Below are 14,548 nucleotides of genomic sequence, written 5' to 3' on the forward strand. Positions count from 1 at the left end.
CAAGTCTTCTAATAATTTTTGCTATTTATAACATGAACTTTGGAACTACTTCAGGAAGACATAAAGTGAACGTTCTATGAATCAAGAATTCAGAACGAGTTGTACAGTTCCTGGAAGAAAGTAACTGGTCAAAAATCTCTCTTGACAACTTTTAACTACTTTGTTAGGGAGGCTGGAGTGTGGGTGTACCAGGAAGTAGTTTGCACATATGTTTTTTTAGCTGAGTTGCTGCTGTGCTGTCTTTTGTCTTTTTCTTAGGAAAGGTCAAATTTGGCAGTTCTCTGTACTGCACACTCAAGTAGATGGTTAATGCAAGGTAAAAGCAAACCACAACAGCCAATAAACACTCTTTTTCTCTTTGTAAAGAAGCCTGTGAAAGGCCAAAGTAACCAAACACTATGGTATTTTTTTAAATCCCCAGCAACAAAACAGGAAGGGATGACAGAGCAGTCTTTTTCTCCTCCCTTCTCAGAAGGTTTCCTGATGTTTTACTTGAAACGGACCTGAAATATGAAAACTGCCCATCTGAAAGCCTGAGCTCATTCCAGTGTTTGCCTGCAGATCAAGGAAACAATTCCAACAAAAACAACTTATTTACAGAGGTGGAATGTGTGTTGCTTATCTACACAGGTTCCATCAGCTTAAGAGAATATAACGCCGTGGCCTTCCCTCAGAAGTGGAGATCTCGGCAACAGAAATGCAAACAGCGTTAAGTACAAAATGCAGCAACTTGTGCACATATGTGTCATTAGAATCTCTGCTATCTGACTTTTTGAAAGAAAACTGTCTACCTGCCTGAAAGTTACCCACAATTCAGCCAGATACAAGTCAATGGAAAGTTGGGGGTGGGGGGGAGGAAGGCTTATAAAGATGGAATCTGCATGACTGAGCTGCCCATTTCACAATATTAACTGGAAAATCTTTTTGTTACTATAGAAAGAAATCAATAGCAGAATTGAACTAATTCCTTACAAACTGAACCCACCACTATTCTCTTCCTTTTTGCATGTTTCTTTCTCTCCTCTCAAATACTCCAGAAATTTTCTGACAAGTTGCAAAGCCAGGAGGCTTTGGTGGCAGTTCTAAGTGCTGGGTTGCTTAATGATGGACTTAGAAAAGGCAAAACCTATTTTAAAACATGCAACATAGCTCAAACCAAAGTTATAGGCTTGCTGCAGAAATTACTGGGTGAGGTTCTCTGGGCTAAGTCAAAGTGGAGGTCTAAGTAAATGGTAATTTTTGGCTTTATATCTATGCAAGTGGTTTGCCTAAAATAAGATCACTATGGATCTCATTTCAAAACTTCCATCAAATCCCTTTTAAGGTTCTAAAAATGTCCATTAGATGTTTCATTCACTAAAATGTTTTAGCAAGATTTCTCATATTCAATACTCACAGTTCCAGAATACGCCAGGAAACAAAAGAGCCGAGACAGACATATTTTTGCTCCAGCCGTAATATAAGAAAGACTTAACTGAGTCACACCAAAGCTCCAGGTAACCTGGCACCCTGCAGTTGCCTATAGTACAAGGCCAGAGCAGTTATAACTTCATTTCTCCTCCTATTTACCATCTCAACTTCTGGCAATCTAAGGACAGAAGTGGAGGCTCTGTCCATCTCTCTGCAAAGCAGTCTTTCTTCCATTTATTTATCGATTTACTTCTTGCAGCCCTTAGTATTTTCGGCATCTAAAGTATCTCGTGACAATGAATTACCCAAATTAAGCAGATGCTGTTTAAATAGTACTTCCTTTTGTTTGTTTTACACCTCCAACTGAAAAAATCTTATTAGATTCAGCCTAGTTCTCATGAGTAACGGTTCCCTGTTCACCTTCCCCATGTCAGATGTGATTTTTGATACCTGTGTTATGTCTCCCATTTGTCATCTATTTTCCAGGTAGTCCCAGAGAACTTTATCTGTCTTACTTAGAATGCATTCTGTATTTCTGGTAAATTTGGTCTCTCTTTTTTCTGTTTTTTCATATCTTAATCTGATGCTTAACATGCTACCAGATGTCAAGGTGCTACAAGCAGAAATTGGTGTTGTATTAAAGGGAAGAACGTGCTTTCCAAAGATTTATACAGTAGCATTATGTTTTATGTTTTCTTTTTCATTCTCTTCTTTCCTTAGCAGTCCTGACTGCCTCTCTGAGCACTTGAGGTAACAATTTCAGAAAACTATCCGTGCTGATTGATATCAACTAATTTAGAGCCTACTATGTTGCACAGGTAGAGAGGTTTTTTATTTTCCTCTCACGGACATCTCTGATCATTACATTTTAGCTGCTATTTTATCACCTACTCAGTCTTTATTGTGATTTTTTTTTTTTTTGCTATTTTGCGTGAGCAGTCTTGGTTTTCCTGAGTAACTGTGAATCACTGGAAAATACTGTCATGTCACTATTCAATCCTATTTCACTTATCACTTGTGAACATGATTTAAAGCATAGGTCCCTTTGGAATCTCACTAGGTACTCCCTTCTTTGTGATCATTTACCTATCCGTCTTCCCTTTGAAGCAGTTACTAATCACAGAAGGAGCTCCCTTCTGCTTTGCAAAATTGTTTTGGGAAATCCGTATACGCTATTGCTTAATCTAGGCTGCGTGTTACATGTTCTTCATGTCGTGCCTAGAGTCCCCTTATTGTTCAGACTGAGAAGATACCAGGAACATGCTCTGTCTCCCTCTGTCCCTACATTTGAATTTATTTTCTGTGGAAATCAGGCTGAGGGTAAAGGCAAGCTGGGAAGAGAAAGAGAGGGGGCAGGAGACAGCACAAGATGGTACATGCTTGGTATTCTTCCAACAAGGAGTTGGAGTATTGCTGAGGACTCCAGTGTCCCAGTGTTTATACAAAGTCTATACAAACCAGCTCCTCTCTATCAATATTTGCTGACATTGCTGACGTTTTAAAAGCATGACCAGATTTGCAGTTTCCATCTCTTTCCTTTATAGGTGATGAGCCATGTGTTAGACTGACTGGTCTGTTGTTTCCAGGTTTTCCTTGAAGTCTTTTCTAAAAATTAGAATGTCATATGCCACTTTCCGTTCTTCCAGAATGGACTTCACTCCAAACCATAAATTAAAAAGCACAGTTAATAGTTTGGTGATTTCAGATCCAAGTTTTTTAGAACCCTGGGGTGAGAAACACATTGTCCTGCCAGGCAGGTACTGTACATTTACTGATTGACTCCAAACCCATACATACTAAGTTTTGTGGATTTTCTTTTTCTGACCATGCCCCTAAAAAAGGTTTTGTTGTGGCAATCACTTCAAACTTCACTGTAATGAACAGTGGTAGGAAAAATGTACTTAGCTTCTCTCCTGTGGTTTCCTTGAATGCTTCTCTTATACCTCTGTTGCCTGCTAGTTCCTCATGCTCTCTGGCAGATCTCCTGTTCTTCATGTATCTGGAAAAGGTTTTATGCTTAAAAATATTTTTTGGCCTGCTTTATTATGGTTTTATATTCAACTTGCCAGAGTTTATGCTATTACTCTTTTTGACAGAAGCAGAAAATAACAGTACTCTACAAGTGAACGCACAGGTGGCATGCACAAAAAGCTAAGGTATTTGCATTGGGTATCTAAAAATACAACCTTGTGGTACGCTGGTGTATGTTAAAGGCAAAGGAGCTTGTCAAAGGCTGGCTGGAGGAAAAAGGACTTAGCAAAACGTGCTCCAGTGTCTGTAAGTACTCATGCTTCCATCAGCTTACATTCTCCATGTATTCCTAGAGGGTTATCTTTTCAATATATTTTTCAGAGAAATATAGACAGTCCCCAAACTGGATAGTAGCTGCAGGAAGCTTATTTACATAAATTATTATTTCCACTAATGGCAAGTATTGTGGAGCCCTATGGCACCAGGTATTGCACAAATGAGAAAGTGAGTCTCTGCCCCAGTGAAATGACTCTGTCCCTGTAGCTCACCCAGGACACTGCTGAACAAGCGCGCTCAGTAGTTATGTCAAGACTATGTTTTAACAGCGATCCCAAAGCCAAGTTCAAGCACAAACTTGCCTGCTGTTCACACTGATCGGTGGCACGCTCCATGTGGGATTGGGCCAATCTCACTGTGGTTGTGCCCCTGAAGTTTCCATGAGCAAGGAGAGTATGTCTACGTGTTTTGCTGAATCAGGACCTTACTTCATAGAAAATGTGCCTGCTATTAAATATACATTACACTTGATCTTAGTGTGAAGATTAAGTGCCTTGTCTCCTGCCCCTTTCTCAGCTAAACTCCACCTGTGGTGAGAGTCATTCATCTTGAATTGCTTTAATGCAGTGCTTAAGTATGTCATCTTGGCAACAAAGCAGTTTGCATACTATTTCAGTGAGAGGTTTAAAATCCCATTCACATTTTTAATACACATTTCTCTTACATAAATTATCACAGCTTGGTTGGCAGGTCTTGCATGAGTAATAAGGTTGTTGGCACAAACACGTACCACAGATCTAAAGTAAAGGAGAAGCTTTTGTTTGTTCCTATGTTTATAAGAAAGCTGTGAGGTTTCACTTGTACAAAATGGTTTAAGATACTGATGTTTTACTAGGACGACATTACTAGTCATGAGATAACATATCCTCCCCAAAATGCATCAGCAACAGTACAGATAAATCCCCATGTGCCAGTTTCAAAATTAATGTCTTGCTATATGAAGCATCTATGCAAAACGCAGCTTTCATGGCTTGTATGCGCAGGCAGACTGTAGCTGAGAAGTTGCTCTTCCATAAAAGAGGCAGGCTACTGAAGAAGTGAGCTGAATGCACTTTTTACATATGAAAGGAATGTGCTCTCTTTCCAGTAAATAATGACAGACTCACATTTTGGTTTGCTTTCTCTCCATTCATCATTTTGGGAAGTGATTGCTCAGGGTATATAACACATCTCAGAAATCAGAATTCTGCCAAGTAAGTTTTCTGCTGAACTCCATGTTATAAGGTCTGAGCAATGTCTGTAGACAAATACCCTGCAATGCATTTTTGCTCTATTGATGTTGTAAGAGCACGAGCTGAAGAACTTTATCTCAACATCTGTTTTTAAAACATTTAGTGCTCTTGCAATGTAGGCCTGACCTGCAGTACTTTGCACATGGTAGGAATCTTCCACTGCCTTTATTTAGGGCTTTGAATCAAGCCTTCTGTAGACAAAAAATTACAGGAACAATAGTATATTGTGAGGAAATAAGTTTGGAACATCCAGCCTTTAATATCTGTATGTGCCACCAATTTTGTGTTAAGATTAGCAAAACATATCCTTTCGTAACAGCTCCAGGTTACATTTGCCAAACAAATGTTGTGTAGTTCTACAGTCATGTCGAGTGGTTTGGATTGCTTCTCCATTACACACTCCGTATAAAGTAATGCGTTAATTATTGTTATTCTCAAATTGGACATAACTGTATGTTTGACATAAACCAGGCACAAGTAAAGAAAATGAGACGAAAATGTGAGAGGCAGACTTTGAAGCTTATGTGCCAATGGATTAAAATGTATCCATGTAATTTGTGAATACATTTTCCATGATCTGAAAGAGAATTATCAGGAATCCAAGACAACTTTGCAGCTAAGGATCCCTTTAATGCACAGAAGAACATATCTTGTCTGGTGCTCGAGAGGCTGGCAGTAGTTCAGAAATACAGAATGCAGTTATTGGATGTCCCCAGATGCACCACAATCAGTTTGTCAATATAACTATAGAAATGTTTGAGAAGAGCTGGAGCAACATGGACACAGTAAGAAATGGCATTACTGATGCTCTGTGTGTTATTTTGGGGCTTTATGAAACCATCAGCCTAGGAATTCCTCAATCCAGGAGAAATGTTCACATTTCAAACTTTGTCATGTTTTTTACAGACTTCCATTAATAAAGTTTAAATAACAGCAATTAATGAGAGTTTTCTAGTCATGATAATTAAAAAGTCTCTTATTTAAAAGTGCTCCAGAGATTGAAAGTTATCTAAAATTCCTGCATGACAGACTTCCCCAAATTCAGTCTTCCAACCCCTGATTCTACTTAGTCCTGAAAGAAGATGCAACAGCTGGAGAATCCCAAGTGTCCTAGTACTCACTGAGAAAAAGGGAGAGGAGGCTGCAAGAGCTTGGATTATTTAGCCTAGTAAAATGAAGTGGGTATGACTGCTTTCTAAATAATAATTGGGGGTAAACTTTGCTAAGACGGAAGGGCTATTTAAGCAAAAGAACAAAATTTGCACAAGAACAATTTAGGCTGGAAATGTAGAGATGACTTCCAAACATCAACAGAATGAAATTTTAGTTACCTTCCTAATTAGAACAGTACATGCAACATCCTTTAGTATTATTCTGCATCTTGCTATGGTTTGGAATTTAACAGTGAAATCCAACGACTCATTCCCAACCATAGAATATATGTGTCTGTCTAGAGCTCATTGTGACAGGTTGTCTGTTAATAAATGGACATGACATTTCTCACAAAAACCTTGCACAGATAGTATAAATACATGAAAGCACCAAATTGTGTTAAACTAAGTCTTGCAGAGCCAACGTTCCCATGGGCGCCATAGGAAAATCTTTATGTGGCCAAATGGCGCAATATGCCTCATACCTTGGAGAACTCTGGCAAGGACTCACAGTCAGAAATGACTCTCTAGGACATTTGCAGGGTGAGGCTGGGTTCACAAGGTGGCCATGACTGAAGGTTACCCCATTAAGACAGCCCAATTCCCCCTCTCTGTCTCATGTCCTCCCACGGGCAGGATTTTGACTACCTGGCAGCCCTGATGTCAATGCAGACCTGCCATTTGAGTGACATGGCACCACAACAGTTAGCTGCATGTCGCTGAAGCACATTACTGCTGCTCTTCAGCTGAGCGGTATCTCAGGGCCGTTGTTAAATGCCACCCTCAGCTCTGCTTTCTCATTACACCCGTGTCCCTCCAGCCCCCGGCTGCCGCCCTGCTGCGCCCCCGGGCCTGTCCCTCGGGAGGGTCCGACCCTGCGCACCCCGCCAGGGAAGTCCCCAGGCTGCACGGGAGGGTGCCGAGGAGCTCCCCCTCTCCCTCCTTCCCGCCAGGGGCACTCGCACAGATGACCGCAGCGGCTGCGGTTACAGCCGCCTTTCCACAGCCCCCTCTCTGGAGAAGCGGAATCCCCGCTCTCCCCGGGCCTCGCTGCCCGCACTGAGGATGATGCTTCAGGTTAACGTCCCGTAGCCGAAGCGGGGACCAAAAGACCACATCGGGCCTCCCACGGCCAAAACCTCCCTCAGGAACGACCCCGGGCGACCGAAGAGCAGCGGTTGGAAACAGCCACCGCCAACTGCCGAGCAGCTCACCGCACTGAACGGCGCCGGGACTGGCAGCTCCGATGACTAATCCTCGCTCACGAACGGATGTGCAGCGCCGCCCCCAGTGACTGATGGTGGACCCAACCAATCAGGCAGTAGGATGAACTCTCAGGCCTGCCTTCTCTCTTTTACGGACAAGGAGCTGGGCCAATGAACAGGAAAGGACACCGCCCCTTTTCCCTTAGACTCTCGCGAGTTTTAGTGGGCTGGCTCCTGTCCTCCCCGCCCGCCGCCGGGTGACTGCGCAGCCGCCATGTTGGTTGCTATGCTGCCAGTGCTGCCTGCATGAGGCGGGAGGGCGGCTATGAGGGGAGGAGGCTGCTGTTCCTCCCCCCTTCTTCCCCACAGACGCTCACTCGCTCGTTCACCGGCAGAGAGGGCGCCTCTGCACAGCTCCGCTGCCTCTCCCCACCCCGGTCCTTTTCGCCTCTCGGCCGGGGCGGCTGCCGATGTCTGTGAGGCAGCGCCGTGCCCCGTGAGGGAGCGCCCCGACCTGCCGCTCGGCCCTGCCCTGCCCTGCCCGCGCCCCGGCTCCCGCCTCGCCGCCCCCTCTGGCCGGTCGCTGTGAGCAGAGGGGAGAAGGAGAGGCCGGAGCGGGGATCGGCCGCCTTTCACTCCGAGCTTCCCTGTCCCTTCTTCCCCTTCCTCCCCCTCCCGGTCCCTCGGCCCAGCCGCCGCAGTACGATGTGGCCCTCGCCGCTGCGGCTGGGCGCGGGGCGGCTGCTGCCGCTGCTGCCGAGGCTGCGCCTCGGGCGGTCGCTGCGGGGGAACTGAGGCAGCGAGCGGCGCTCCCGCACGCGGGGCTGCGGTGCGGCGCTGCGCGCGCGCGCCCCGGCGGGTGCCCGAGCGTCTGCGGCGCGTGCCCGTGTGCGCGCGCGGGGGGTCGCGGGGCGGCAGCGGCGAGCGGAGCCCCCGCGCCTCTTCCCTCCGCCGTCCCCGCTCCATCCGCAAGGACGTGGCTCTTATGTGAAGGTAAGGCGGCCGCCGGGGCGCCCGGGTCTCCGTGCTGGGGGGACAGGCGGGGAGGCAGTGCGCCGCATTCCTTTGCTGTGACCCCCGCCCCTTCCCGCCGGCCGTGGTGGCCCAGGCTCCGCCGCACCCCCAGCCCTGCGCCCCCTCAGCCCCGCTCCCCCCTCCCCGCCCCGCAACTTCGCGCACAGGTCGCCGCTGGCGGAGAGCGGCTCCGCCGAGAGCCCTTTTGGTGGAGTGGGAGGCGTGTGTGGGGGTGCCCCTTCTGTTCCCCCCCTCCTCCGAAAAGCGAGGAGAGCCAGCCCCGCTCCGGCGGAGGGGTTCGGGCGGGGGGGATTGTGCAAGGGACCGCCGGCCCCCGGGAGCGCTCGGGGAGAGCGGCGGGGGCACGTTGGGGTCTATAAAATGTGGTAAACTCAGCTGAGCGCCCGAAACGGATATTTTTTATTTATTTTTTATTTTAGTATGTTTAATATGAAAGTTTGCGTTCCTGTGCTTTCTAGGCACATGTGCACGTTGCCCTGGTTATGCGCAGGGAAAATGGGTTTGAGTGCTGTCGTTGCATTCCTCTGGTACATTTTTAGTATCTCTCTCCAGCAGAAGGCTTGTATAATCGCGTGTCTATATGCGACAGAGGCTTTCGGTGTACCTGGTGATGGGTTAACTCGTGTGTGCTGTTGCAGCACCAGCTGGAAGAAGGAGAACGTCTTTTTCCTTTCAAAAACCTCCAAGAGGTAGTTGCTATAACTAGGTAGCTGCCAGTGTAGGTGAAATGTTCCCACTACTTGCTTATTCAAAGAATATACGTTGTTCAGATGTAATATATACGTGTATGAACTGTCTGTTGCTACTTATACCCTTCCAGGACTTCAGTGTGGCCAAGCTGTTATAATATTTTTAACTGTGAGATAGGAAATATTTATGTGATTTGTGTATTACAGAAGTGCTAATGGATCTCAGCTGAAGAATAATTGTTAGGCTACAGTATGCACATACATTTTCTCACCCACGGGGCATTTCTCTTGCCCTGAGCTAAACTCTCTTGAATGGTAAGGGGGTTTTGTGAGTGCATGTTTGTCTGCTTGTTATTGGCAAATAACTGCCCTGTAATGGTGGGAGCCACTGGTCTGTTCACATACATGCAGACATTTATGAGCTCGTGACATCATAGATATGTGTTAGAGGAATACAAGAATGAGTTAGATTAGAAATGGTAAAACCATTTTCTTCTTAGATATGTATATTGTAGCAAAGTTTTCCAGTTCATTTCCTAAACATAAAATATTCAGTATCATAGTCTTATGGATGCCATTTTCTTCACAATGGGTTTATTGCTTCACTGACCTAAAAAGTTGTTTTTACATGTTGGCAGGACTCTGGCTTGCACCATGTTGATAAAATATGATTCCGGGTGATAAGCTTACAAATACATACATGTGCATCTGTAAGTTTCCCAGGCACATTTATGCTTTATAAACTCAGAAATGCAACTGTTGGTTTATTTTTTTTGAGATAATATTGTTGTCATTACAGTTTCTGTTTATTTTCAGATTATGTTCATGTTTTTATTTGCATTTTTAAGTTAGCTTAAATGTTGAAATGCAAATGCATTTTCCTCAAAAGCAGAAATGTATTAGTATTTCTCCTTTTGGTACATTTTCCTTATGTTTGCTGTTAAGTTTGCTTGGCATCAAGTTCACCTACCTAGGATTTAGTTTGATGTTTGTTTCTTGTTCAGTAAAATTTTCCACGAAATATATTGTTTGCTGTTTTACTTTACAGTTCTGTTGTCCTGCTAATGCCCAACTTAGGTTGTACTTAGTAGTATTGATTGAACACCCTTGCTAAAAATACTTTCAGGGTTGGTTGTACTTACACTGTAGCAGCAGGAAAGTTAAGCCTATACTGTTTTTCTGTGACCAGTATTAATTTATTATTAGCTGTTACATTTGCAGAACATGAATAAAAGCAAAATCCTGTAATCTTAGCAGTAATGCTAATTGTTCTGTAGAGTGGATGAGCCTCTCTATTAATGAACAGAGTTCACGTAGTACTATTTACATGTTATTGCCATTAGCATATTTGGAATATAGGGTAAGTTAATACCCAGGGTACATCATTTTGGCTCTGATCCTGCAGTGACCGCTGTTTGGGCAGAGGGATCCACCTACGCAAAACTTGCTGCAGGAACTGGAGCTCAAACATTCATTCTGTAGACACCAGGCTGATGGTTATCATGAGCATTTGCTGTGTGTGTTTTGTTGTTAACATTTGTGTTTGTGTGGCATGTCATATAGGCTTCTGCATATGTAAGGAGCTGCAGGGTTGGTGCCCAGAGTAACAGCCTAATACAGTAGTTTGTGACATGATTATTTTCTGCAAAAGAGGGGTTTTTTTTGAAATTGCTTTCGTATTGTGACTTGGCAATACTAACAGGTCCTGATCAGCATTTGGGGGTTCCACGTCACTAGGGTCTTGTTATCCTTGGTGGGTTATTTTATGAATATTTTGTTGAATATACATAGAAGTTTTGTGCATTGATTTATGCTCACATATACTCTGTGTACTTTGCAAATGTATTCTGGAGAACTGAGTGGAACTTTGAATATGCTGGAGGGGAAGATACTCAGGATGGTTCACTTAGTCACATAAACTGATCCATAGATGGGAAACAAAGACAGAATGGCTTGCTTGTGGCAGTTTAGACCTTTGGACAAGGTTAATGAGTTGGGTTAAGTGTCTTCTAAAAATTATGGTGGATTAAAAATTATTTTCTAACTTTTCAGCTGATCAAAGCTTAAAATAAATAGTAGGCGCATGCATGCTTTTTGGTTGTTGAAGTCTATGTGACATTATTTCTCTTAAATTGATAAATAGCACATTTCTGTGGTCTGTCTTCTACTACCATTAGTTAGGTCCTCTGATACATCATGATTCTGTCTCATTCCTCCCTGTTCCCCTGGTTTGGGTTTAAATTTGGTACAAGATCACATGAACCCTGTGCCTTCACATCCTGGTTTTGTGTCACCTCGCTTCCATTCTCGCCAATCATAAAAATGGTCAGACAAGAGAATCTTTTGGCAGATGGCTGACTGTGCCTTTTTTTTTTTTTTTTTTTAAATACCACACTTTCACTCTGGTGCTGTTGCTTTTCATAAAATGGCCAGACAAATTTCTTAGGGGTTTTATTGTGTTCCAGCCTAAACAACCGTAAAAATAGTTTGCGCATGCATATAATATGGGACTGTTTGTAGTCGAAAGAAGGAACTGTGAAGGTGGAAGAAAAAGGGGAGAGGAGAATGGCCTGAGCAGGAGACAAAACTAAAAGAGCTGAACCGTGGCCTGGTAATACAACAGCAGGTCTTTGCCGTCTAGGCCAGCTGTTGATATATGCTTGTTTGGGAGCAGAGCCTGTTTTTTCCTTGAGGACTTGTAATCCATCAAATTAGTACAAAAACAGTTTTATGTAGGCTTTTGAAAGCCTATAATTTTTAAAATTTTGCAGTTTTCTGGGATTTTGCTCTGAAATGCCATAGAATTACATATCTGCCAGGTATATGTTCAAAATCTCCATTCTTATTTTGAAGGATTATAGAATTACTGGAAAACGATTGCTATTTATCACTTACAAAATAAATTACTCCATGTTTACAGTAGTTAATGTTTTCACGGAAGTTTTATTGATGTGTCGACATACTATAGAATGTCTAGATGTGGGTTAGAAGAATACGGTCTTTTTATGGTGATGTGTGTCACAGTGTACTAAAGTCTGTGCTGATTGTACACACTGTGTCCCAGTACCTGCTACAGAATATTACAGCTGATAGGTGCATAATTGCTCAGGTAGATCAGACAAACATAACTAGGGGAATTTTTGTTTGAAATGTGAGAATTGAAACAGTTTGTCCTTTCTCAGCTTATGCACCTTCAAAAAGACTCGGTAGGGTGATGCAATTAGGCCTCTCCTGACACACTTCTTGGACAAGCTGTAGGGCGACCGTTGGATGCTAAATGCAATTCCATTTGCATGGTTTGCGAGTTACTGCTATTTCTACAGTTACATGAGAAAGGGGGAAATGGCTAATATCTATTTAAAAATAAACAGTCTTTTAATTATGAGTACTTAAGACCTGTAATGAAGAATGCTCTGGGAAGTGTTTTCAGTGAGTGGAGAATGAAGTGCAGTTGCCGCTTCAGAGTTTTCAGGCCATCTGTAAGATTTAAGAGGGAAAAATGGATAATCCACTTCTATGGCATGTGTGTTTTTATGTCACCTTCCTGGCCATTCCTTATCTTCTGCAGAGTGACTAGCTGAGAGAATAACGACTGAATTATTCTGCATGACCGAAGCCCAAATCTTCAAATGAAAATCAAATGTAGTGCTGCTAGAGATTAACATTTTTATACGTGGATTTTTAAAAAATGGAATGGTGTAGATTAGATTGAAGGTGGACGTATTTAGTTCTCCTGTCAACCTGGAATTTAGACTTTATATTAAAAATAGTTAAATATCTGGTATTAAATGCTGAAAACCTTGTTCTAACTGATGCATGTAACGGGATGATGTACCAGTCTGCAGGCTTTAGTTGCATGTGATTTTGCTACTTTGTTTGATAGTTTTCACAAACTAAATAAAAAGCTTCATTTAAATTGGTTTATGCCCATTAACTGCGTTTGGGTTAAACCTCACTTATTTTGTCTCTAAAAGGATATTAACTTTTAAGGCAGTTGAGAGTACTTTAGCTTTTCCTGAGTCCTTTGGCCAGTTTATTGTGTTTGTGTACCAACGTCTCTCTGCCAGAAAAAAAAACCAGTGACCAAACAACCCAAACAATGTTCTGTGTCTGTTGCAAAAGACAGAAGTGAGAAACAAACTGTATCAGTACTGCACTGAAACTGTGTCTATTGAGTGCAATGAAAATTACATAAAAGATGTTTTCTCAAATGAGAAAATTATTCTTAGATAAATTGTATTTTTCAAGTTTGCTTTTTATAGCATCAGTCAAGTTTCAAAGCAGAATTTGAAACTATATATGCAGCAGATAGCTCTTCATGTAAACCAAAGCAGTGGCTGGTAAAAAGATAAGAGCCTGTGGTGGCTCCTCTGTCTTAGAGAGATGCACTAATATACTTTGCCTTGGAAGAAGGTTAACAAGCAAGATTCTTGTGTTTTCACAGTGGAAGGTGGTATTTGCAAAAGAATCAAGCAAGTGGATTTGATGCACTGAAAAGCCATGTTTTTAATATAAGAGATTCAAGTGTGGCGCACCAGGAACTTGTGCTCCCTCTTGTCTGTGCCGATGGATGTGCAAAGCTGAACAAACTTCATGGTTCAGCCTTTAATAGAAACAGAAATGTTATTAAATTCCTCTGTCCCTTAGGCAGAGAAATGACCACCTTTTCAGTAAGAACACATAGAAATATACTAGTCAGTGGAAGAAAAATTGTAACTAATAATGCTCTCTGGACTCCCAGGTTAGCACAGTTTTGTCTGGATGAACAGATAATTTCTTCATGATGCTTTGCCTTATGTTTTCCGAAGCCATGTCAAATAGTTGTAAGTTGAGAAACATGTTCATTGTAAGTCAAAGCTCTTACCATAACTGATTTGAACAAAAAAAAGGAATGTATTTCTCTTGGGACAGAGAAAGATGGTTCCTAGATCTTACCATTGTGATTTGATGCCTTTCTTTAAAAGAAAAGGCAAAATAGTTTAGGAGGAAAATCACACAGTAAAACTGTGGTGTTTTTTGTTGTAGTGTTGTGTTCCACTCCCCCAATCTTTTCAGTGAATTTGGAAGTTTTTTGGGGAAAAAACTTGTAGTTTTTCCATGAAAAATTGGCTTTGGAGAGAGTTAAAATTAACATGTCACTTTGTCTGTCTTGATAATTGCAACAAGATTTTATTGTCATCTGAAATAATGGTGAGAAGGATTTTTTGTCTTTTGATGTGTGGATAGCGTTGAAGATGACCAGTGCTGATGAGCAGTGATGTGTTGCATTGTAAGTTGTATTTTCCCCATACAGATTGCGTATGTGTTCTGCATGTCCCAGCTTTATATTGTGTCTCTAAACTTCATATAGCCTCAGTACTGTTCTTAAAATGTTTTACTGAGTTCGTATGGTGTCCCTATTTAGAAAAGGTGTACTTCAGGAGAAGGGACACGTATCAATTAGTTTGACTTCTTAAAAATAAAATTTTATAGAACATGGCATTTGAGTTTTAAATCACTGGGGCCTGTAACCTCCAAAC

The 14,548-nt window shown here is 42.5% G+C and overlaps 2 protein-coding genes across 4 annotated transcripts in view; both read left to right on the plus strand.

The window, feature by feature from the left end:
• TMEM177 (transmembrane protein 177) overlaps positions 1–5,811 on the plus strand; it is a 39,239-nt gene extending 33,428 nt beyond the window's left edge. The window contains exon 3 of one of the 2 annotated variants that reach the window (XR_010606408.1): positions 422–5,811. The gene's annotated coding sequence lies outside the window, so the exon portion shown is untranslated. The remainder of the gene's footprint in view (positions 1–421) is intronic. The other variant, XR_010606409.1, reaches the window with a different exon arrangement.
• Positions 5,812–8,210: 2,399 nt separating this feature from the next.
• The window catches only part of PTPN4 (protein tyrosine phosphatase non-receptor type 4), a 116,575-nt gene continuing 110,237 nt past the window's right edge, over positions 8,211–14,548 (plus strand). The window contains exon 1 of one of the 2 annotated variants that reach the window (XM_065637535.1): positions 8,211–8,298. The gene's annotated coding sequence lies outside the window, so the exon portion shown is untranslated. The remainder of the gene's footprint in view (positions 8,299–14,548) is intronic. The other variant, XM_065637537.1, reaches the window with a different exon arrangement.

Source organism: Caloenas nicobarica, chromosome 6 (genome assembly GCF_036013445.1).
Source record: "Caloenas nicobarica isolate bCalNic1 chromosome 6, bCalNic1.hap1, whole genome shotgun sequence".
Taxonomy (NCBI): domain Eukaryota; kingdom Metazoa; phylum Chordata; class Aves; order Columbiformes; family Columbidae; genus Caloenas; species Caloenas nicobarica.